The following is a 21,882-nucleotide window of genomic DNA, read 5'->3' as shown; positions in this document are numbered from 1 at the left end:
GCGGCCGCACTGCCGACTGCAGGGAATAAGGGGAGGCCGCCATGACAGGATAGGAGGGAACAGGTGAGGAAGAGGTTAAGGTTGAGTAGCAGGGAGTGAAGGGGAGTGGTTTGGAAGGGAGGAGGGAGGGGGTGGGAGTCTCAGGGGTGGGAGACAGCGGGAGGTAACACAGCAACAGGAGGAGCAGCAGCAGCGTTGTAGTGTTATATTTACTTACCTGCTCGTTGGAGATGGCATCTTTCAGTGAGCTTGTGGAGCGGCTCCGGGCGGCAGCTGATCAGCAGGATGTCGGATGGTTCGAGGAGCAGGTGACGAGACTTGTGGGGCTGACTGTGCCCCAGGCAGCTGGGCCCCGGCGCTCTCATCGCGCGGTGTCCAGGGAGGGGGGTGTGGCGGCTTCTTCCCTGTCGTCCCCTGTAGTGCTGGACTTAAATTTAGGCAGCCCTCTGCTGCTCAGCCCTCTGGCTAGTGGAGGGATCATGCCCGATGTCTGTTCACCTGAGGTCGTGCCTGCTCGCAGGTCACGGCGTGCCAGACCCCCAGGGAGACTTAGCCCTGACAAAATCCCGTGGGTACGGCGCCGCAGGGGAAGCCCCTTCAGGGTCGCTGCAGGCCGGTCTCCAGGGAGAGCTGCATCCCCTCGGTGGTCCCGGCCTCGCAGAAATCCCCAGCCGCGGGGGTGCTTGGCGGCTAGGGGGGGGGGGTTGGCTCCTGGCTTCCCAAATACCCTCCCTCCATCTGGTGTGGTGCAAGATGCGGGGATGTCGGCAGCCCCGCCTGGTGAGGTGCCAATCAGGGGGCTGGCTGCTTCGAGGTCTGAGTCCGGAAGAATGGAGAGTCCGGTGGGCCGTGGAGTGCGGTCTGAGCTCTGGATACCGTATAACGGGCAGCAGGCGGCTGGCCCTATCAGCATCAGGGCTAGTATGGAGGCCGGCCCTTCGGGACAGTCTGGTCAGGGATCTCCGTGCTTGCATTGTGGGTGCGGGCAGCGCTCGCAGACGGCGGGTGACTTAGAAGAAGGAGACGATGTTGAGCATCGGCGTGTTCAAGTTCGTCCGGCTGGCGGGATCACAGCGCCTGAGCAGCCAGGTGGGTGTTTTTCTTCTTTCTCTTCTCCTAATACGCGCATGTTGGGGGGTGCGGGGGATGCGGCGGGTTCTACGGCTGTTGACGGGTCTTCCGGAGGAGGTGGTAGCGGTCTTGATGACTTAGTGGGATGATTGCGCGAGCTGGTCAACAGATTAGATAGCTCGCAGGCCCCGGTATCGGCGGGGGTGTCCCCGGTTGCGGTTTGGACGGCGCCGCCGTTGGTAGGGCAGCCTCAATATAGGGTGCAAGTGCGGGGGCGGTGGCTGTGTCGGTGCAGACAGATGGGGCTCAAGAGGGTGACAGGGTGATGATAGAGCAAGAGGTGAGGTTTATGTCTGTTTTGAGGGCCCGTTGAGGGCGCATTTGAAACAGGAAGTTCAGGAGCGCATTTGGAAGGACGAGTATGTGGAGATATTTTCTCTCCTTCCATTGGCAAAATTTAATTTGGATAAAGGGAAGAGGGATGAGAGTAGGAAGGAAGAGGAGGAACGTCTGCGTTATCGGCTCATTCCGCAAACATTTGTGAATTGGCTGCAGGCCTTCGCGATCTTGGCTAGTGTTGGGGAAAAGGCGCCGGAAAATTGTTCCGCGATTTTTTGTTATATGGATGCTATCGGTGAGGCGCATCGTGCGTATGGCGGTATGGCTTGGCTGCGTTATGATGAGCAATTTCGGCAGCGGAAGGCGGTGCGGCCCAGCATTAGATGGGATCAGAAAAATATTGCATTGTGGTTGAGAGTGACTGCTCCGGTTAAGCCGGGACAGTCCTTTCCAGGGAGCGGAGGGTCTGTAGGGCAGGTCGGTTAGTCCGGTCAAGGTTCCGGTTCAAAACTCGGTTTCTGCTGGCAGTTTAACGACGGCCAGTGTAAATTTGGGGCAGCGTGCAAGTTCAAGCACGTGTGTTCCCATTGCAGCGGGTCATCTCATGGCGCGTCTAAGTGTTTGCGAAAAGGCAAGAAGGGAGGTGGACCAGGGGGTTCAGCTGGTCAGGGGGTGACGCCGGTGAAGCTGGAAAGGATGGCCCCCTTTCTAAGTAGATATCCGGCTAGGGCTGGGGCGCAATTGATTGCGGATGGGTTTTTCATGGGCTTTGTAATTCCTTCTCCTCCTTATGACATTCCAGTGACTCGTCGGAATCTCCGGTCCACTTATCAGCACGCCGGGGTGGTGACTGAAAAACTTCGTAAAGATGTGGTTTTGGGTCGCATGGCAGGGCCTTTTGTGGAACCACCTGTGTCGGATCTTGTTGTTTCCCCGTTGGGTGTGGTGCCTAAGCGTGAGCCGAACAAGTTTCGGTTGATACATCATCTTTCTTTTCCCCGGGGTGCATCGGTTAATGATGGTATTGATCCGGTGTTGTGTTCGGTGGTGTACGCGTCGTTTGATATGGCAGTGGCGTTGGTTCGCGAAGCGGGTGCAGGTGCCTTGTTGTCAAAAACTGATATTGAGGCGGCTTTTCGGTTACTGCCGGTTCATCCCAAGAGTCAACGGTTGTTGGGTTGTTTTTGGGAGGGGAATTTTTTGTGGATCATTGTTTGCCGATGGGTTGTTCCATGTCTTGCGCCTATTTTAAGGCATTTAGTTCATTTTTGGAATGAGCAACTCGGGACGTCGCAGGTGTGAATTCAGTTATTCGCTACCTTGATGATTTTTTTGTGTGTTGGCCTGGGCAGATCGGCGGTGTGCGCCAATATTTTGTTTGCGTTGCAGGGAGTCATGAGGGATTTTGGAGTCCCGCTGGCTCCTGACAAAACAGAGGGGCATGTTACGGTTATTCGTTTTTTAGGCATTGAAATCGACTCGGTTTTAATGGAATGCAGGCTTCCGGAGGATAAGTTGGTGGCCCTTCGTTTGGAGGTTCAGGCGTTGTCTCGGCTTAAAAAGGTCACATTACGCAGTCTGCAGTCATTGTTAGGGAAGTTAAACTTTGAGTGTCAGATCATGCCTATGGGCAGAGTGTTTAGTAGGCGTTTGGCGGCGGCGACTGCTGGTGTGGTGGCACCGCATCACTTTGTAAGATTGAGAGGGGAGCAGCGGGCCGACTTGGAAGTGTGACATCGGTTTTTGGGACAGTACAACGGGCGGTCCCTGTGGATGGCTGGAGCTGTCGATTCCGTGGATCTGGACTTGTTTACAGATGCGGCTGGAGGGGGCGGTTTTGGGGCCTATTGTGGTGGCCAGTGGTGTGCTGGGGGGTGGCCGGTTAGCTGGGTGGAAAACGGTCTGACAAAAAACCTGGCCCTGCTCGAGCTATTTCCTATCGTGGTCGCTGTGACCATTTGGGGGGATAGGCTCAGGGACAAGAAGATTCATTTTCACTGCGATAATCTGGGGGTGGTGTTGGCTATCAATAACATCTCGGCGTCGTCTCCTCCGGTGGTTCAACTGTTGCGGCATTTGGTGCTGGTTTGTTTGTCGTTAAATGCTTGGGTGGTGGCGGTGCATGTGCCGGGGGTTGACAATTGTGTTGCTGATGCGCTTTCTCGCTCACAGTGGGATCGTTTTCGTCAGCTGGCGCCGGGAGCGGAGCAGATTGGCATGCTGTGCCCGGATCATCTTTGGGAGTTGGTTTCTCTGCGGCAGGGGCATTGATTGAGCGATCATTGGCAAGTTCTACGTGGGCAGCATATAGGGCTGGCTGGGCTCAATGGGAGCTTTGGTTGAGAGGTTTGGGCGACGTCCGGTCAGACCGGGACAGGCTGGTGGCCTTTTTGTATTGGTTGGGGGATGTGTATGAGTCAGGTGTGTCTGTAGCAAAAGTGAATAAGTTTGTGTCCGCTGTGGCGTTTCGTTTGAAATTGCATGGCGAAATAGACGTGACCAAGGAATTTTTGGCGATTCAAGAATTAAAAGGTATTCGCAGGGGGAGAGGGTCGGTAGATCGGCGGCGGCCAGTTTCTTACCGGATTCTTTGCTTGTTGTGTACGGCGGTGGAGGTGGTTTGTAGTTCGGCCTTTGAAGTCCGATTGTTTCGCTTGTTTTTTTCGTTAGCCTTTTTTTGGGCTTTTAGAGTGGGTGAATTGGTGTCGCAGAGTGGGTTGCGTGCGGGGGAATAAGTCCAGAGGATGTGGAGTTGTTTGCTGATGCGCAGGTCAAAAACTGACACGGTGGGTAAGGGGACGCGGATTGTGTTGTTTGCTATCGGGCGTTCGGCGGTGTGTCCGGTACAGTGTATGTCTGCTTTTGGGGTACAGGTGGGGGCAACGGGGGTTCCGTTATTGCGGCATGAAGACAGGTCCTTTTTATCCAGGTTCCAATTTGGGGCAGTGTTTAAGCGCTGTTTGCTGGCAATTGGGTTGAAGTCAGCTGAGTATTCTTCCCATTCGTTTAGAATTGGTGCAGCAACTGAAGCGGTGCGATGGGGTTTGGATGAGTCAGGGGTTAGGCGTATTGGGAGATGGGAGTCTAACCGTTTCCGCACTTATGTTCGGCCTCATTTGCTGTCAGACTGTTAAAAGGTTGCTAGGGGGTATGTTGTGCCTGTGGAAGATAGAGTGCGAATGGGATTTGTAAGATGTGTGTGTTTTCTTTCTTTCGCAGGTTCGCGTCCTTTGCTGGTTTGGATCTTGGGGCACTCCTTTGTGTATTGGGGCGCACTAAGGGCGGAAGTTCGCCCGGATGGTCGACAACTGAGAATTCCGCGGGAGGATGCTGTCCTGCATTGGCTTGGTTTCCGGGGAATGGTTTGGTCCAGGGTGTTACCAGAGTTTCAGGTGTATACGCAGCTAGACCGGGTTCCCGAGATTTTAGTTTTACATGTTGGGGGGAATGACTTGAGTGTGCGCCCTTTTCGTGATTTGGTGAGGGATATTAAGCACGATTTGTTGTGTTTATGGGCGTTACACCCGGGCCTGATTATAGTCTGGTCAGATATTGTGCCCAGGAAGACATGGCGCTTTGCCCGATCCATGGAGAGGCTCAATCAGGCCAGAATAAAAGTGAATAGGGCGGTGTCGGCATTTGTGGCAAAAAATCGAGGTGTGGTGGTCAGGCACAGGGACCTGGAAGCGGGTGTAGGTTGTTATTGGAGACAGGATGGGGTGCATTTGAATGAGGTGGGGATGGATTTGTGGAGTTTGGCCCTAGCAGACGGGATTGAAAGAGGGGTGTTGGTGTGGAGGAGCTCATGGGCTTGAGGTGGTCAAGGTCCATGTCGCAGTGGCGGTGGGAGTCCTTGAGGTTGGTCAGTAAAACTGGTGGGGGGGTCGCATCAGGGGTATGCGTCCCCCAAAATATGAAGGCTTCTTAGGGTGTTACCCCTTTGAAGTGCTTTATGGGCAAAGCCATCTGCAAGAAGTGAGCGGTGCCTTCGAGCCGGGTTACGGCTGGAGGTAAAAACAAGTGGTGGTGGCAGATGGCTATCTTTTCTAAGTTGTGGTAACCTCAAGGGCTTCCCCTGGTCATGTTATGGGTGTTATTTATATTGACCCTGTTAACCCCTTCCCTCTTTGGCCACTTTTGACCTTCCTGACAGAGCCTCATTTTTCAAATCTGACATGTTTCACTTTATGTGGTAATAACTCCGGAATGCTTTTACCTATCCAAGCGATTCTGAGATTGTTTTCTCGTGACACATTGGACTTTATGTTACTGGCAAAATTTGCCCGATACATTCAGTATTTAATTGTGAAAAACACCAAAATGTAGCGAAAAATTGCAAAAATTAGCATTTTTCTCAATTTAAATGTATCTGCTTGTAAGACAGGCAGTTATACCACACAAAAATGTTGCTAACTAACATCCCCCATATGTCTACTTTAGATTGGCATCGTATTTTGATCATCATTTTATTTTTCTAGGACGTTACAAGGCTTAGAACTTTAGCAGCAATTTCTCACATTTTCAAGAAAATTTCAAAATGCTATTTTTACAGGGGCCAGTTTAGTTGTGAAGTGGCTTTAAGGTCCTTAGATATTAGAAACCCCCAATAAGTCACCCCATTTTAAAATCTGCACCCATCAAAGTATTCAAAACAGCATTTAGAAAGTTTCTTAACCCTTTAGACGTTGCGCAGGAATTAAGGCAAAGTAGAGGTGAAATTTACAAAGTTCATTATTTTTTTCCAGAAATTCATTTTGAATCAATTTTTTTTGTACCACGGAATGTTTTACCCAAGAAATGCAACTCAATATTTATTGCCCAGGTTCTGCAGTTTTAGGAAATATCCCACATATGGCCCTAGGGCGCTAATGGACTGAAGCACCGGCCTCCGAAGCAAAGGAACACCTAGTGGATTTTGGGCCTCCTTTTTATTAGAATATATTTTAGGCACCATATCCGCTTTGAACAGGTCTAGTGGAACTAAAACAGTGGAAACCCCCCAAAAGTGACTCCATTTTGGAAACTACACCCCTCGAGGAATTTATCTAGGGGTGTAGCAAGCATTTTGACCGGCCAGTTTTTTTGCAAAAATTTTTGGAACTAGGCCATGAAAATGAAAATCTACATTTTTTCAAATAAAATGTAGGTTTAGCTAATTTTTTTTCATTTCCAAAAGAACTAAAGTAGAAAAAGCACCACAACATTTGTAGAGCAATTTCTCCCGAGTAAAACAATACCCCACATGTGGTAATAAACGATTGTTTGGACACACGGCAGGGCTTAGAATGGAAAGTGCGCCATTTGGCTCTTGGAGCTCAAATTTAGCAGGAATGGTTTGCGGAGGCCATGTCACATTTACAAAGCCCCTGAGGGGACAAAACAGTGGAAACCCCCAACAAGTGACCCCATTTTGGAAACTATACCCCTTGAGGAAATTATCTAGGGGTGTAGCAAGCATTATGACCAGCCAGTTTTTTTACAGAACTTATTGTAAGTAGGCCGTAAAAATGAAAATCTACATTTTTTCAAAGAAAATGTAGGTTTAGGTATTTTTTTTTAATTTCCACAAGGACTGAAGGAGAAAAAGCACTGCAACATTTGTAAAGCAACTTCTCCCGAGTAAAACAATACCCCACATGTGGTCACAAACATCTGTTTGGAAACACGGTAGGGCTCAGAATTGAAGGAGCACCATTTGGATTTTGGAATGGTTTCTGGGTGTCATGTCATATTTGCTGAGCCCCTGTAGTACTACAAACAGAAAAAATGGGACATAAATATCAAAACCACAAAAAAGGCCATACTCACTAGGTAGGTGGGTGGGTGAAAACCCGTTCCCATCAGGACGCAGACGGGTCAAAGAATGCTGCAGAAGGAGTGTGCATTAAATAGTGATAGCCCCTCCCACTAGTCTTGAGGGGAGTGGCGGACTAAGTGCTCAAAGGTGTGCGATAAATGTGTGTCAGTGTAGTGCTAGGGTGTGAATGGATGGTAAAAAATAAATATGTATGTATGAAAGTGTCATAACTGTGTAATAATGTAATAAAAATAAATAAAATAAATGTGATGAATAGGGGTCAGTGCTGTGAATAGTACATGGGGTGTCAGTACTATGTGTAATACGTGGAGGGATAATGTGCTGGTCGTCAGGCATGGCGTATCTTGCCGAATAACAGCCTATTTGTAACGCCGCTAGTGTTAGCTAAAGCGGGCTGCTCTGCATTCCAAACCAAACGCCAGCACATCATGCCCTCCCAGCATATAAGACCCGGCTGCGTCCTGAAAAAAAGTGTAGTATACGTAGTAAGAAATATCCATGAAACATGGGGTATTAGTTGTTATTTTGGCCAAAATACGCAAAGCTCGCAACCCAACGTCAAGGGTCCCCAGTGCCTTGCGAGTCCCTAACCAGAACTTTTCGTTCCTAATTTAAAAACACAAACAGAAAAAATGGGACATAAATATCAAAACCACAAAAAAGGCCATACTCACTAGGTAGGTGGGTGGGTGAAAACCCGTTCCCATCAGGACGCAGACGGGTCAAAGAATGCTGCAGAAGGAGTGTAGTACTAGTACAGTGGAAACACCCCAAAAGTGACTCAATTTGGGAAACTGCACCCCCTGAGGAATCATCTAGGGGTATAGTGAAAATTTTGATCCCAAAGGTTTTTTGCTGAATTAATTAGAATTAAGCCATGAAAATGAAAAAAAAAAATTTTTGCAACAAGATGTCGTTTTAGATACACATTTTTCATTTTTGCAAGGAATAGAGAAGAAAAAGCACCCCAACATTTGTAAAGAAATTTCTCCCGAGTACAGTAACGCCCCATATGTGGTTATAATCGGCTGTTTACGTATATGGGAGCATTCAGAAGAAAAGGAGCGGTATTTATCATTTGGAGCGTAGATTTTGCTGGAATGGTTTGCGGACGCCATGTTGCATTTGCAAAACCACTGATGTACCAAACAAAAGTGACCTCGTTTTAGAAACTACACCCCTAAAGGCATTTATGAAGGGGTGTAGTGAGAATTTAGACTCCACAGGTGTTTTTCAGAAATGAATACGCAGTGGATTGTGCAAAGTGAAATTTCAATTTCTCCACTGATCTGCCCATTCACCGCACAAGATGTTGTGTCCCTAGAGAATCTTACCCCATAAATTGTTAAGCAGGTTCTCCCGGGTATGGTAATGCCTTACTTGTGGCCATAAATTGCTGTTTGGGCACGCTGTAGGGCTAAGAAGGGAAAGACCGCCATTTTGAGCATGGATTTTGCTTGGTAATAGTTCTGTTTGGGGTTTTGCTGGTATTTCCGTTTATAATGTGGTGGCATATGTAATCTGTGCGGAGTATATCAGGGTATATGTAATCTGTGCGGAGTACATCAGGGTATATGTAATCTGTGCGGAGTACATCAGGGTATATGTAATCTGTGCGGAGTACATCAGGGTATATGTAATCTGTGCGGAGTACATCAGGGTATATGTAATCTGTGCGGAGTACATCAGGGTATATGTAATCTGTGCGGAGTACATCAGGGTATATGTAATCTGTGCGGAGTACATCAGGGTATATGTAATCTGTGCGGAGTACATCAGGGTATATGTAATCTGTGCGGAGTACATCAGGGTATATGTAATCTGTGCGGAGTACATCAGGGTATATGTAATCTGTGCGGAGTACATCAGGGTATATGTAATCTGTGCGGAGTTCATCAGGGTATATGTAATCTGTGCGGAGTATATCAGGGTATATGTAATCTGTGCGGAGAACATCAGGGTATATAATAAGAGGGTATAATAATGGGGTAAATAATACAATTATCCATAGATGTGTGTTACGATGTGAAGCGATCCGTTATGCACAGGCCGGCGTCACACTGATAAACGGTTTTCTTTCTTATCCCCCTTTTGTAACACTCTTTACACTGCACCTTTTGGGGACTTTTTCTCCTTCGTAGTTTGGGAAATATTACTGGGAAAGTTTTGCGCTGGTATAATATGGGCGCCCTCGCTTCCAGCGGATGTGCTATGTCCCTTCCCTTTCCTAGTTCCTAAATCCTGGGGCCCTGAAACTGCAGGAATGTTCCCCTCCGGCCTGGGCATTGAGATGTTATTTCATCACCGCATTACTAGTGCCGTAACTTTTTTATTTTTCAGTTGATTGAGTGGTGTGCGGGCTTGTTTTTTGCGAGACGGGCTGTAGATTTTATTGGTATCATTTTAGAACACATACGACTTTTTGATCACTTTTTATTTAATTTTTTGGTAAAGGAAATTACCAAAAACAAGCAATTCTGGAATAGTTTTTTATTGTTTTTTTTATCGGCATCCACAGTGTGCCCTAAATTACATGTTAGCTTTATTCTGCGGGTCGATACGATTACGGCGATACCAAATTTATCTAGTTTTTTTTATGTATTGCGGCTTTTGCACAATAAAATCACTTTTTTTATAAAATCATTTGTTTTCTGTGTCGACATTCTAAGACCCATAACTTTATTATTTTTGCGTGCACAAAGCGGTGTCAGGGATTATTTTTTGCGGGACGGATTGCCGTTTTTATTAGTACTATTTTGGAGTAAATGTTGTTTTTCATGGTTTTTTTTTACGGCGTTCACCGTGCGGGATAAATTACATAATAGTTTTGTAGTTTGGGTCGTTACGGACGCGGCGATACCAATTATGTATAGTTTTTTACATTTTTACTGTTTTTCCCATAATAAAAGACTTACTATGGGGGGCGTGGCCTGGACGGACATGGAAGGAGTCGCATAAACGCTGAGCTCCTGAGGTGAAAGCCAAATCCGGCTCAAATAAACCTGGTAAAGCTGTCTTATCTGTTCCCTGGTCGGTGGAGTGGATCGTGGCAGTGCTCAGAGTCCCGTCCAGCGTGTCGGGGAGCGGCTCCGGCGCCGGTGAAAGGTCTGGCCCTTGTATTGTGGAGGCCGAGGAAGGTGGCGGCCATCTTCTCCTTCTTCTTCCCCTCCTCCTAACGGCGCGAAAGTGCAGGAACGGCTGGGAAGGCAGTAAACGGCGTCTTGACAGGGTGAGTGAGGAGGGAGAAGGGCACATCTTGAGGTGCTGGCCGACAGTATTGAGGAGTAAAGTACAGGGAGAGGATTTACAGCTAAATCTCCTGTAGGAAAAGCGACCCCCCCTCCCCCAGCGGCCATCTTAACTCAGTTTGTCAGCAGCAGAAAACCACAGGGCTGGGAGTGGCAACAACAAAAGTGTATCGGTACAGTACAGAGAGTGAGACACTGCACTGCTTTTCCCCTGACACTGATTAAAACCTGTGGGAGTAATTCTACGCTTCCAAGAAGAGACTACCTGAAGATTTACTTATATTACATTGGTCTTCTGTGGAAGATATTTCAGTATTGTTGCAGCTTAGAATCAAACAGAGATTTCCCGTGTCACAATGGGGGGCACATCTAAAAGGAATACTAAAGCAAAGCCGTCTAAGCTCACAGAGTTTTTTCCCTCGTCCTCTTCTCAACAAGAGGGGGTGAACCGCCGAATTTCCCTCCCTCCCTCCTCCCCAACTCCATCTTCTAGGGATGCTTCTGTAGACCGTGACCCGCAGGATGACACGGACTCTCAGCCGGTTTCGGAGCATATGATAAAACGTCTTCTGAATTCTTTGAGAGACTCAATCCAATCAGATTTACGGCAAGTTATTGGAGATTTAAGAGGAGATATACAAGCCATTGCCTCGCGGACCGACCATGTGGAGCATAAATTGGAGGAATTTGTGAAATCTCATAACTCGCTCATAGATGCGAACTACACTCTGGAGGAAGAAGTTTTGCGTTTATCCACCAAAGTCTTGGATCTGGAGGACAGATCCAGAAGAAATAATGTCCGTATCAGAGGTATACCTGAATCGGTCACACCAGATCTACTAGCGACATTTCTCACGGATCTTATGGGAATCGTGTTACCGCAAAAATCGGCCCTGGATCTCACCATAGATAGAATTCACAGAATCCCTAAACCTAAGCACATTGCCGCTCACCTACAAAGAGATACAATTGCCCGAATCCACTTCTTTCATATAAAGGATGAATTTCTCAGAGGTTTGAAGAACTCTCCTGACCTAACTGACCGTTTTAAGGACATTACTTTATTCCCGGATTTATCAGCGGCGACTATGCTACGCCGAAAAGAATTTGCTGTGATGACAAAACTTCTGAGAGATAACGGCATATTGTACAAATGGGGATTCCCAGTAAAACTAATAATCACCAGGAATGGCACGCATCATGTCTGCCTCTCTCCAACCTCAGCAAAAGACCTGTTGATTTCTTGGGGGCTCATGGCGTCCCCGTCTTCAAATCCCCGTCCTAGGAATCCTTCTAAACCGGAGATGATTTCGCCATTGTGGTCGGACGCAAGGAGTAAACCAGATCGGAGACCGCCTGATTGAAAATTGAGGCTTCTAGGGTATGAACGGCACTTCAAGGCTTTCAGAGTTCTCAGGTGGACGGTTCTTTTCTGTCTACAGTTCTTAGGCTGAACTTTTGCCTCCATTTTTCTTTTCCCTGCAAGAGGGAATTTCCTGGTTGCAGTGAATGTGCTATATAGCATATTCATTTCGGTGGTTTTTCCAAGTTTCCTGTTGTAGGATGTTCTATGTTGGTTCTCCTTTGCTATGCCATAATCATAACTACTTTTCTTTTATGTCTTAATGGGTCTTACAATACTTTCTGTAAATGCTCATGGCTTGAATTCTCCCTTCAAGAGATCTTTACTTTGGAAAGAAGCATTCAAGTCTAAGGGAGATGTAATATGTGTGCAGGAATCACATTTGTCCTCTAAAGACTGCCATCTATTTAAACATAAAAAATTTCCCCATGTGTACTATGCCTCTAATAGCGGAAAGAAGGCGGGGGTAATTATTGCGGTAAAAGAGTCACTTGCTTTTAAATGTATTTCTGTTGTTTCTGATCCACAGGGTAGATTTATTATTTTAGTATGTGAAATTGATAACCTCTCATACACGTTGGTATCTGTTTATGCCCCTAATGTACGACAACTTCCCTTCCTTAAAAAGGTACTGTCAAAAGCTAAATCGGTGCAGAAAGGGGGTTTAATATTATGTGGGGATTTTAATATAGTGGTAAACAAGGATATAGATCGCTCTGGGGGAAATAACAGATTGTCTCATGACTTGAGTTCCTGGGTGCAGGAGGAAGACTTACATGACGTATGGCGATACCAGCATGCTTCTGAAAGGGATTACACGTTCTATTCTTCCCCACACAAGGTGTACTCTAGGATTGACTATTTTCTAGTGGATAGAGAAGTGTTAACAAATTCGGTGAACTCCTCCCTTGGCCTGATAACCTGGTCAGACCATGCACCAATTATGCTTCAACTCTCAGATCATTATATTACACCTCAGAGCTCATCTTGGAGGTTGAACACATTTTTATTAAATTCCCCAGATCTCCAAGCCAAAATAGACTTAGCTTTGAAAGAATTTTTTGAGATTAATGGCCCATCGGCCTCATCACCTGAACTCCTCTGGTGTACACATAAGGCGTTTGTAAGAGGCCTGTTTATTCAGGCTGCGGCTAAGGCAAAAAGGGCAAGAAATAAAGAATTTGAATTCCTTATCGACAACATACAGAATATAGAGGCAAAATTAAAAGTTTCTCCGTCTCCCACATTACGTGACGAGCTAAGACACTTTAGGGACAAACTGCGCAATCACCAACTTTTCCTATATGAGAAAACTTTAAAAAAACTCAAATGGAACTTCTATATCCAAGGGGACAGACCCAGTAAAATTCTGGCAAAAAGAGTGAAACAGCATGTTGCTAAATCCAAAATTTCATGGTTGAACACTTCAGAAGGGACAAAAGTGTATGATCCTCAGGAGATTACCGACGCATTTGCGTCTTACTATAGTACCCTTTATAATCTAAATCAGGACAAGCACCTCCCTGAGGTATCCGAAGCGGGGGTGAATGATTTTTTAAGGCAAATTCAATTGCCAACGTTATCAGAGGCCCAAATTAGTCAATTAAATTCTCCTATTACGGTCGAAGAAATTAAACTGACCATTCTGCGATCTAAACAAAATAAATCCCCGGGACCGGATGGGTTGCCAAATGAGTACTACCAAACTTTCGCAGACTCGCTGATTCCATATTTGCAATCTACTTTTATGAGTATCGCGAATAAGCAGGCACCTCCCCGTGAGATGTTACAGGCCACGATAGTCACACTCCCTAAGCCGGGTAAATCCCCTGATTCCCCGGCCAACTTTCGTCCAATATCCCTATTAAACTGTGATATAAAATTATATGCTAAAATATTGGCGAATAGAGTAAATGATTGCTTACCATCCCTAATAGCGCTAGAACAAGTAGGGTTTGTCAAGGGCCGGCAAGCTTGTGACGGGACGCGCAGGATGTTAGATCTTATACAGATTGCCGGAGAATCTAAAAGTGCCTCCCTCTTTATTTCTCTAGACGCCGAAAAGGCATTTGATCGTGTTAACTGGCAATACCTGGAAAGCACATTAGACAAATTTGGTTTCCATTCATTTATAAAATCAGCCATACTTTCACTATACTCCTCGCCCTCGGCTAGGGTTCTGTCTTCCGGGATTCTTTCTAGATCTTTTAGCATCACTAATGGGACTAGGCAGGGCTGCCCGCTTTCCCCACTAATTTTTACCCTATGTATGGAACCATTTGCAGAAATGATTCGAAATTCTACAAAAATCTCGGGTATAAGGGTAGGAGGAAGAGAACACAAAATCGGTTTATATGCAGATGATGTTATTGTGACCTGTACTTCTCCCCTCATATCTCTGACAGAACTACTCAGCATCATTTCTAAGTTTTCAGAGGTATCATATTATAAATTAAATGTTTCAAAGTCCATGATGTTACCAATTCATGTAGATCCTCAATTGAAACGCACTATGTCCAACTTTGATTTGGCATGGGCAGAATCAGGGTTGGTATACCTGGGGATAAAACTCTACTCCTCGTTGTCACTGGTTCTGCAGGAGAATTACTCAGGGCTAATAGCAGATTTAAGACTGGAGTGTGAAAGACTGAACAAATTCCAGTTGTCCTGGATTGCTAGAGTCAATTTGGTTAAAATGTTACTGCTTCCCAAATACTTGTATTTTTGTAGGACTATTCCACTGTTAATACCTACTAGCATCACCTCTCAAATTCAACGTATGTTTCTCCAATTCATTTGGAATAATAAAAGAGCAAGGGTAGCCAAATCTTTATTATTTCAGAAGGTCAAGGAAGGGGGTTTGGGAGTCCCAGAGGTAGTGGCATATAACGTAGCAGCCATCCTAGACCAGTTAGGTTCATTATGGAACTCCTCGGCTCCGTCACTTTGGGCCCAGTTGGAAAATGAGATGTTTCCCCGTTCCTCCATACGTAATTTGATGGCCGCGACATATGTGGGGACAGATAGGTCTAAGGTGTTCTTGGTAACCACATCTGATGCACTGAAATGCTGGAAATTGGAGGTATGTGCAAATCGCTGGGTGTACTTATCTAATGATCATATACCATTGCAAGCGCTTCAACCTTTGGTCCCACATGTATTTTTGCAGACTTGGGAATCGCTGGGCGTAACAGCCCTCTCAGATTTATATGAGGGAAAACTCTTCAAATCCTTTGAGCAGTTGGTAAGGGAATATGATGTAAATAAATCCATGTTTTACCAGTATCTCCAGATACGACATATGATACAAACAATAGCCATCCCAGCTCAACCCACAATTCTTTCTCCATACCATAAATTCCTGTTCAAATGGCAAGGTCATAGTAAGGGTCTAGCTTGTAGCTATGATCTAATTTTGAAAAAACAGTCCTCGGGGAAGACAGGTCACATATTACGATGGGAACGGGAGATGGGCTCTACGTTTTCCATGGCACAATGGATGAAGGCCTCTAGTTGGATTACTCGTCACTCCAAATGTGTTAACCATATTGAGCTCACCCGTAAAATCCACATGAGATGGTACCTAACACCTTCCAGATGTGCACACATATTCCAAGGCAGTTCTAATGGCTGCTGGAGAGGATGTGGTTCCCTGGGTTCCACATTGCATATGTGGTGGTCCTGCCCTAAGGTGGAGGTATTGTGGAGGGAGGTTTTTCGCATCATACTTGAAATTTTAGGAGAATCTATACCGTTCTGCCCGGAATTGGCTATTTTAGACATTGGCTTGGAAGACATAATGGCGGAGCATCGGGTACTGATACACCATGTCTTCATTGCTGCTAGAATGGCAATAGCTAAGTCATGGAAATCATTTATCTCCCCTTCTTTATCAGAGGTGATAGGCAGGGTAAATATAGCATGTCATCATGAATCCATGCTTTTGCAATCTCCCTCTGGGTATGCCAAGAGTTCACGTTATTGGGAGCTTTGGGTAAATTCAAAGTATTACACTTAAATGCAGAAAGTTCGATGGTACTATGACATAGTTAATATTAACATTGGTTTGAAAATGGCATAGTAAAGTTCTTAAGTTCTTTGTGGTTGTTTTCTGGTTATGATTATGTATATCCTTCAATGACATATCACTTGTATGTATTATTGTACGCAGGTCCATGTTCTGGGACCAAGGATGGTTTATATTGTTTGAAAAAGTTGTAAAAATTTTTCAATAAAAATTTATTGATTTAAAAAAAATAAAAGACTTACTATGGGAAAAAAGTCAGTTTAGCTTTATTTTTATTTGAAATGTGTGTGTTTTTATTGTTTTACCACATTTTTATTAACTTTTTTTTACTTTTTTTACTTGTCCCACTAGGGGACATGAGGGCCTGATGCCCCGATCGCTACTCTAATACACTTCACTACATACGTAGTGCAGTGTATTAGCGCTGTCAGTTATTCACTGACAGCAAGCCTATGAGGACACGCCGCAGGCGGGTCCTCATCGGCTCCCGTACAAGGCAGACTCGGACGCCATTTTCTGGCGTCCGATTGCCACAGCAACCCAGCGATTGCATCACTGGGTTGCCGATCGGGTGAAGCGCAGCATCTGAGGGGTTAATCTGCCGGATCGGAGAATAGCTCCGGTCCTGGCAGTTACAGGAGGGTGCCAGCTGTATAATACAGCTGTCACCCCGCGGTGATGGTGCCGGCTCTGCTCCTGAGCCCGCACCATCACTGCGCCGTATATATACGGCGCTTTGCGGGAAGCACCTCCCGACAGCGCCGTATATATACGGCGGATGTCGGGAAGGGGTTAAGGGTTTGGTATGTTTATTCTGGAAGAATTCCAATGTTGGGGAATTCTAGGTTATTTAAGGTTTGGTTATAAAATTTCTAATTTTATAAAATTTATAATAAACGGCTGCTGTGGCCATTAAAATCCAACCTTGGTGTCATGTGTTATTATTCTTAAGGGGGTAAGGAATAATTACTGATCACTGGACTCTACATATCCAAGTCAAGTTAATCAGGGATCCTATCCTGAGGGCCTGTCAGGGTCAACCAAAAGGGGTGTATTTTCCAGCTCCTAGGTAAGGAGGGGCCAGGGAGACTAAAGCTGGTCACCATAGGAGAATGATCAGACGCCGCTCTAGATATATAAGTGACAGATTCAACCAAAGGTACAATGAGAGAATTTCCAAACATATAGTCTATGCAGGATAGGGAGTTTCTGCCTCGGGAGGAATACACTTTAGTTGTTGGGTGTTTATATCGGTAAAGTTCTGTCCATCCCATCTCAGCAAACAGTAAAACCCAGTACAGATATGGCGGGGGTACTCGGTCCTGCCCAGAAGAAGCACTAAACCTATCCAGACTGCAGTTCACAACCATGTTAAAATCTCCCATGCCCAACACTTTAGCGGTCGGATATGTTGCAGCAAAGGTAGCCGCCATTTGCAAAATCTGTAAAGATGCTGGTGGAGGAATGTACATGCCCAATAAAACATAAGGAACATTTTCTATGAGAGCATACACAAATACATATCTGCCCTCACTATCGGTTTTAGTATGGATAGCTTCCCATCTCACAGATTTGTGTACCAAAATGAACACGTCCCTCGAGTATAATGTGTGATATGAGTGGCTAGACCACTGGACCCAGGGCCTAAGAACAGTTTTCATTTTAGCAGGTGTTAAATGCGTCTCCTGGAGGCACAATATATGAGGGTTAACTTTGCGAATATAACCATACAATATTACTCTCTTCTGCGGGCTGCCCATACCCCTCACATTTCACGACATTACAGTTAAAGAAGACATTCATAAAATATACTTCTCACATGTAGGAGAGATCCACAATGCCTGAAATACATCAACAATCCCGCCTTTCTCAGAAGCAGCTGATAATTATTCGGTGCATCCCTTATGCGTTTACATTTGTACATGAGTAGTATCATAACTGCCCGCACCCAAGGCACATTCCAACCTAGAACCCAAAAGAACAGATTGTAAATAGTAGAACAATACCGACAATGCATGTAGATGCATGTTACATTGCCGGAGCGTGCCCAAAAACGTGGCATTTAAGTATACGGGGGTAATACCCGCGCCAAACAGCAACTTAGTTAAGCTTCCGCCATTAAGGGGACGTGCGGCAGCCTCCTCAGGTATGGCGCCCCACAAATCCAAGGACACAAAAAGTCGCACTGGCCAGGCAGTAGGTCTAACCGATCTCTGTCAGACCCAGTCCAGATCACCATCAGAATGGAATGTTCCCGAAATCCTATGATTAGTCATGGAAGTCCAGTGATTCAGAATAGCCCAACATCATCAGTCATCCTTACACGAAACTCCATCTGTGTTATCAGGCAGAATTAGTTCCGTCGAGGTGGGCGCTTGTTTCTCACCCATTCATCAGCATCCTGCGGGGAGTTGAAAAAAACCGGATCTTTCTCCATCCACAATTCGCAACCTAGCTGGATATGACATGGAGTATGGAATACCCAGATCTCTCAGGCGCCTCTTAACAGCAAGAAATGTCGCACGTCTCTTTTGCAAGTCAGCCGAGGTCAGGGAATATAGAGACTTTTGCCCCATTATAAGTAATTTCCGGTAGCCTGCGTGTCAGGCGTAAAATCGTGTCCCGGTCATTGCAATTTAGAATGCTTCTCCTCCTTTAGAACGCTGAGGCTGAGGAGGGCGGCCGCCATCTTGCCCCTCACCCCGTGCAAAGCCTTGCAGCTTCTCCGCGGCCGACTGACCTCTGGTGGGGCTCATACTGGCTCCAGTAGTCACCCTCGACCGTCTAGATCGTTTGGACGGTATTTTTAAAGCCTTAGGAAGCCTCAGGATGTCTGCAGGATAACATTGGCGCGGGTTCACTGCGGAGCTCCTAGAACATGCGACCGCTCTCGCTGCGCGCTAAGCCACGAACCAGCAATTTGCTTTTTACATTTTATATATATATATATATATATATATATTTTTTTTACAGCTTTCACCAAGCGAGTTAAATAACGCTATATTATGATAGTTCAGACTTTTATGGACGCGGCGACACTAGTTATGTTAACGTTAATTTTTTTTTTTAACATTGCTTTATGGAAAAAATGGGAAAAAGGGGTGTTTGAACTTTAAACATTTTTTTTTTTGGAACATTAAGAAAAACTTTAACTGTTTTTTTTTCTTATTAGTCCCCCTAGAGGACTTGAACCAGCGATCATTGGATCGCTTACATGATATACTGCAATACTAATGTATTGCAGTATATTGCTATACTGACAGTCTCCTTTAAAGCCCTGCAAGAGGCAGGGATTCAAAGGAGTACAAAGATGGCTGACCAGGGGGCCTTTATTAGGGGGCCTTTAATAATATATATAATACATAGATGTGTGGCAAGTTATGATGCAATTCTGTGTGAACAAGCCAGGTATTATGGGGCAGGTGTTTCACTGATAGATGGTGTCCTTTCTTATCCCTCTTTTCTGACACGCTCTGCTTCTTTTTAGATCCTTTCCTTCTTTACAGTTTAGAAAACGTTGCTGGGAAAGTATTGTCCTAGTATAAACCGGGCGCCCTCGCTTCGGGCAGATGTGGTCGGGCCCTCCCCTACCTGGTTCCAAAATATTAGGGCCTTCATAATGACCTCATGAAACTAATGTAATGTTCCCCTCTGGCCTGCCAGGGGTGAGCTGGGCTGGGCGGGTCCACCAGTAGATTTTTAGGACCCCATCATTCCCATGACCACCCCCATGGCTGCGCTACACCTGTGACGTCTGTTAGAACACTTTTCTACTGGGCTGGTGTTAGGAGGGGGTCAAACTGGGCAAATGCCCAGGGCCACCATCCCCACAGGGTCTCCTGTCAGAGGATAAAAATATCAGCCCACTGTTATCGGGGGGTCCCTTTCCCATCTGGGTCTGGTAGCAACCACTACAATCACAACTGGGCCTGGAGGAGAAGGGGGCCTGTTAATGGCAGCATTACTGTATGGGGGGCATAAAGGAGGCACGTTTACTATATGATTGCACAAAGGGGCACTATTATTGTGTGGGGCACAAAGTGGGTATCATTATTACTATCTGGGGCACTGTGGGTGACGAGTTTGTTTAGAGGATGGGGCATAGGTGGGATGAATGCTAGAAAAGCAGGAAACCAACTTGTCTGTATTTTAAATTCTGCAGAGGCGATCGTGGCTAGAAGAAGTCGTCATAGCGCTCTAGGAAGGATGGAGAAGAAAAGGGAAAATGAACAAATCTAATCTGAGAAGACGTCACCTCTGAGTCACTGGATGTCACTGTGCTGTATATGGTCTACAGACCTCATGTGTAGGACCAGTATTTACCACTATATGGTCACTGGATGTCACTGTACTTTAATCACTTATATGGTCTGTAGAGCCCCTGTGTAGAACCGGTATCTACCACTATATGGTCATTGTACTTTAATCACTTATATGGTCTGTAGGGCTCCTGTATAGGACTGGTATCTACCCCTATATCGTCACTGGATGTCACTGTGCTGTAATTACTTATACCGGTCCTACACAGAGCCCCTGTGTAGGACCGGCATCTATGACTATATTCAGTGGCGTAACTACCGCCGTAGCGGCCGTAGCGGCTGCTACGGGGCCCGCAGCATGAGGGGGCCCGTGTCGCACGCCGGTACGGGGCCCCACCATGGCCGGAGGCTCTGCTAGCTGCCGCTATGGCTACTACAGCGCGACGCCACTAAACACTATGGCAGAGCAGGGAGGTATCTCCCCGTTCTGCCATTAAAGGGGTTGTTCCTACAAAAGACATGTATCCCCTATCCACAGGATAGGGGATACATGTGTGATCGCTTGCAGCCATAGGGAGAACGGGGGACCGAAAGTCCCCTGAAGTTCTCCATCACAAACCTCGGACTTCCGGGGTCTGTGTCGGCAGCTCCGTAGAAATGAATGGAGCGCCGGTCGCGCTTGTGCGCATGCGTGACCAGCGCTCCTTTAATTTCTATTCAGCTGCGTAGACTCCTGAAGTCTGAGGTTAGTCACGGAGAACTTGGGGGACTTTTGGTCCCCCGTTCTCCCTATCGATGCCAGCGATAACACATGCATCCCCTATCCTGTGGATAGGGGATACATGTCTTTTGTAGGACACACTATAGGTCAGATAGTTTTGGGGGGTTGGGGCTGTATGGCGTTATTTACAGGGGGGGCTGTATGGTGTTACCTACAGGGGGGGCTGTATGGCATTACCTACAGGGGGGGGGCTGTAAGGCGTTACCTACAGGGGGGGCTGTATGGCGTTACCTACATTGGGGGGCTGTATGGCGTTACCTACAAGGGGGTGGGCTGTATGGCGTTACCTACAGGGGGGGGCTGTATGGCGTTACCTACAGGGGGGGCTGTATGGCGTTACCTACATTGGGGGGCTGTATGGCGTTACCTACAAGGGGGTGGGCTGTATGGCGTTACCTACAGGGGGGGCTGTATGGCGTTACCTACATTGGGGGGCTGTATGGCGTTACCTACAAGGGGGTGGGCTGTATGGCATTACCTACAGGGGGGGCTGTATGGCGTTACCTACAGGGGGGGCTGTATGGCGTTACCTACATTGGGGGGCTGTATGGCGTTACCTACAAGGGGGTGCTGTATGGCGTTACCTAAAGGGGGGGCTGTATAGCGTTACCTACAGTGGGGCTGTATAGCGTTACCTACAGTGGGGCTGTATAGCGTTACCTACAGGGGGGGCTGTATGGCGTTACCTACAGGGGGCTGTATGGCGTTCTCTACAGTGGGGGCTGTATGGCGTTATCTACAGGGGGGCTGTATGGCGTTATCTACAGGGGGGCTGTATGGCGTTATCTACAGGGGGGGCTGTATGGCGTTATCTACAGGGGGCTGTATGGCGTTCTCTACAGTGGGGGCTGTATGGCGTTATCTACAGGGGGGGGCTGTATGGCGTTATCTACAGGGGGGCTGTATGGCGTTATCTAAAGGGGGATGTATGGCGCTATCTACAGGGGGGCTGTATGGCGTTATCTACAGGGGGCTA

Source organism: Rhinoderma darwinii, chromosome 12 (assembly GCF_050947455.1).
Source record: "Rhinoderma darwinii isolate aRhiDar2 chromosome 12, aRhiDar2.hap1, whole genome shotgun sequence".
Taxonomy (NCBI): Eukaryota; Metazoa; Chordata; class Amphibia; order Anura; family Rhinodermatidae; genus Rhinoderma; species Rhinoderma darwinii.
The sequence above is the reverse complement of the archived record's forward strand: the minus strand, read 5'-3'. Positions refer to the sequence as shown.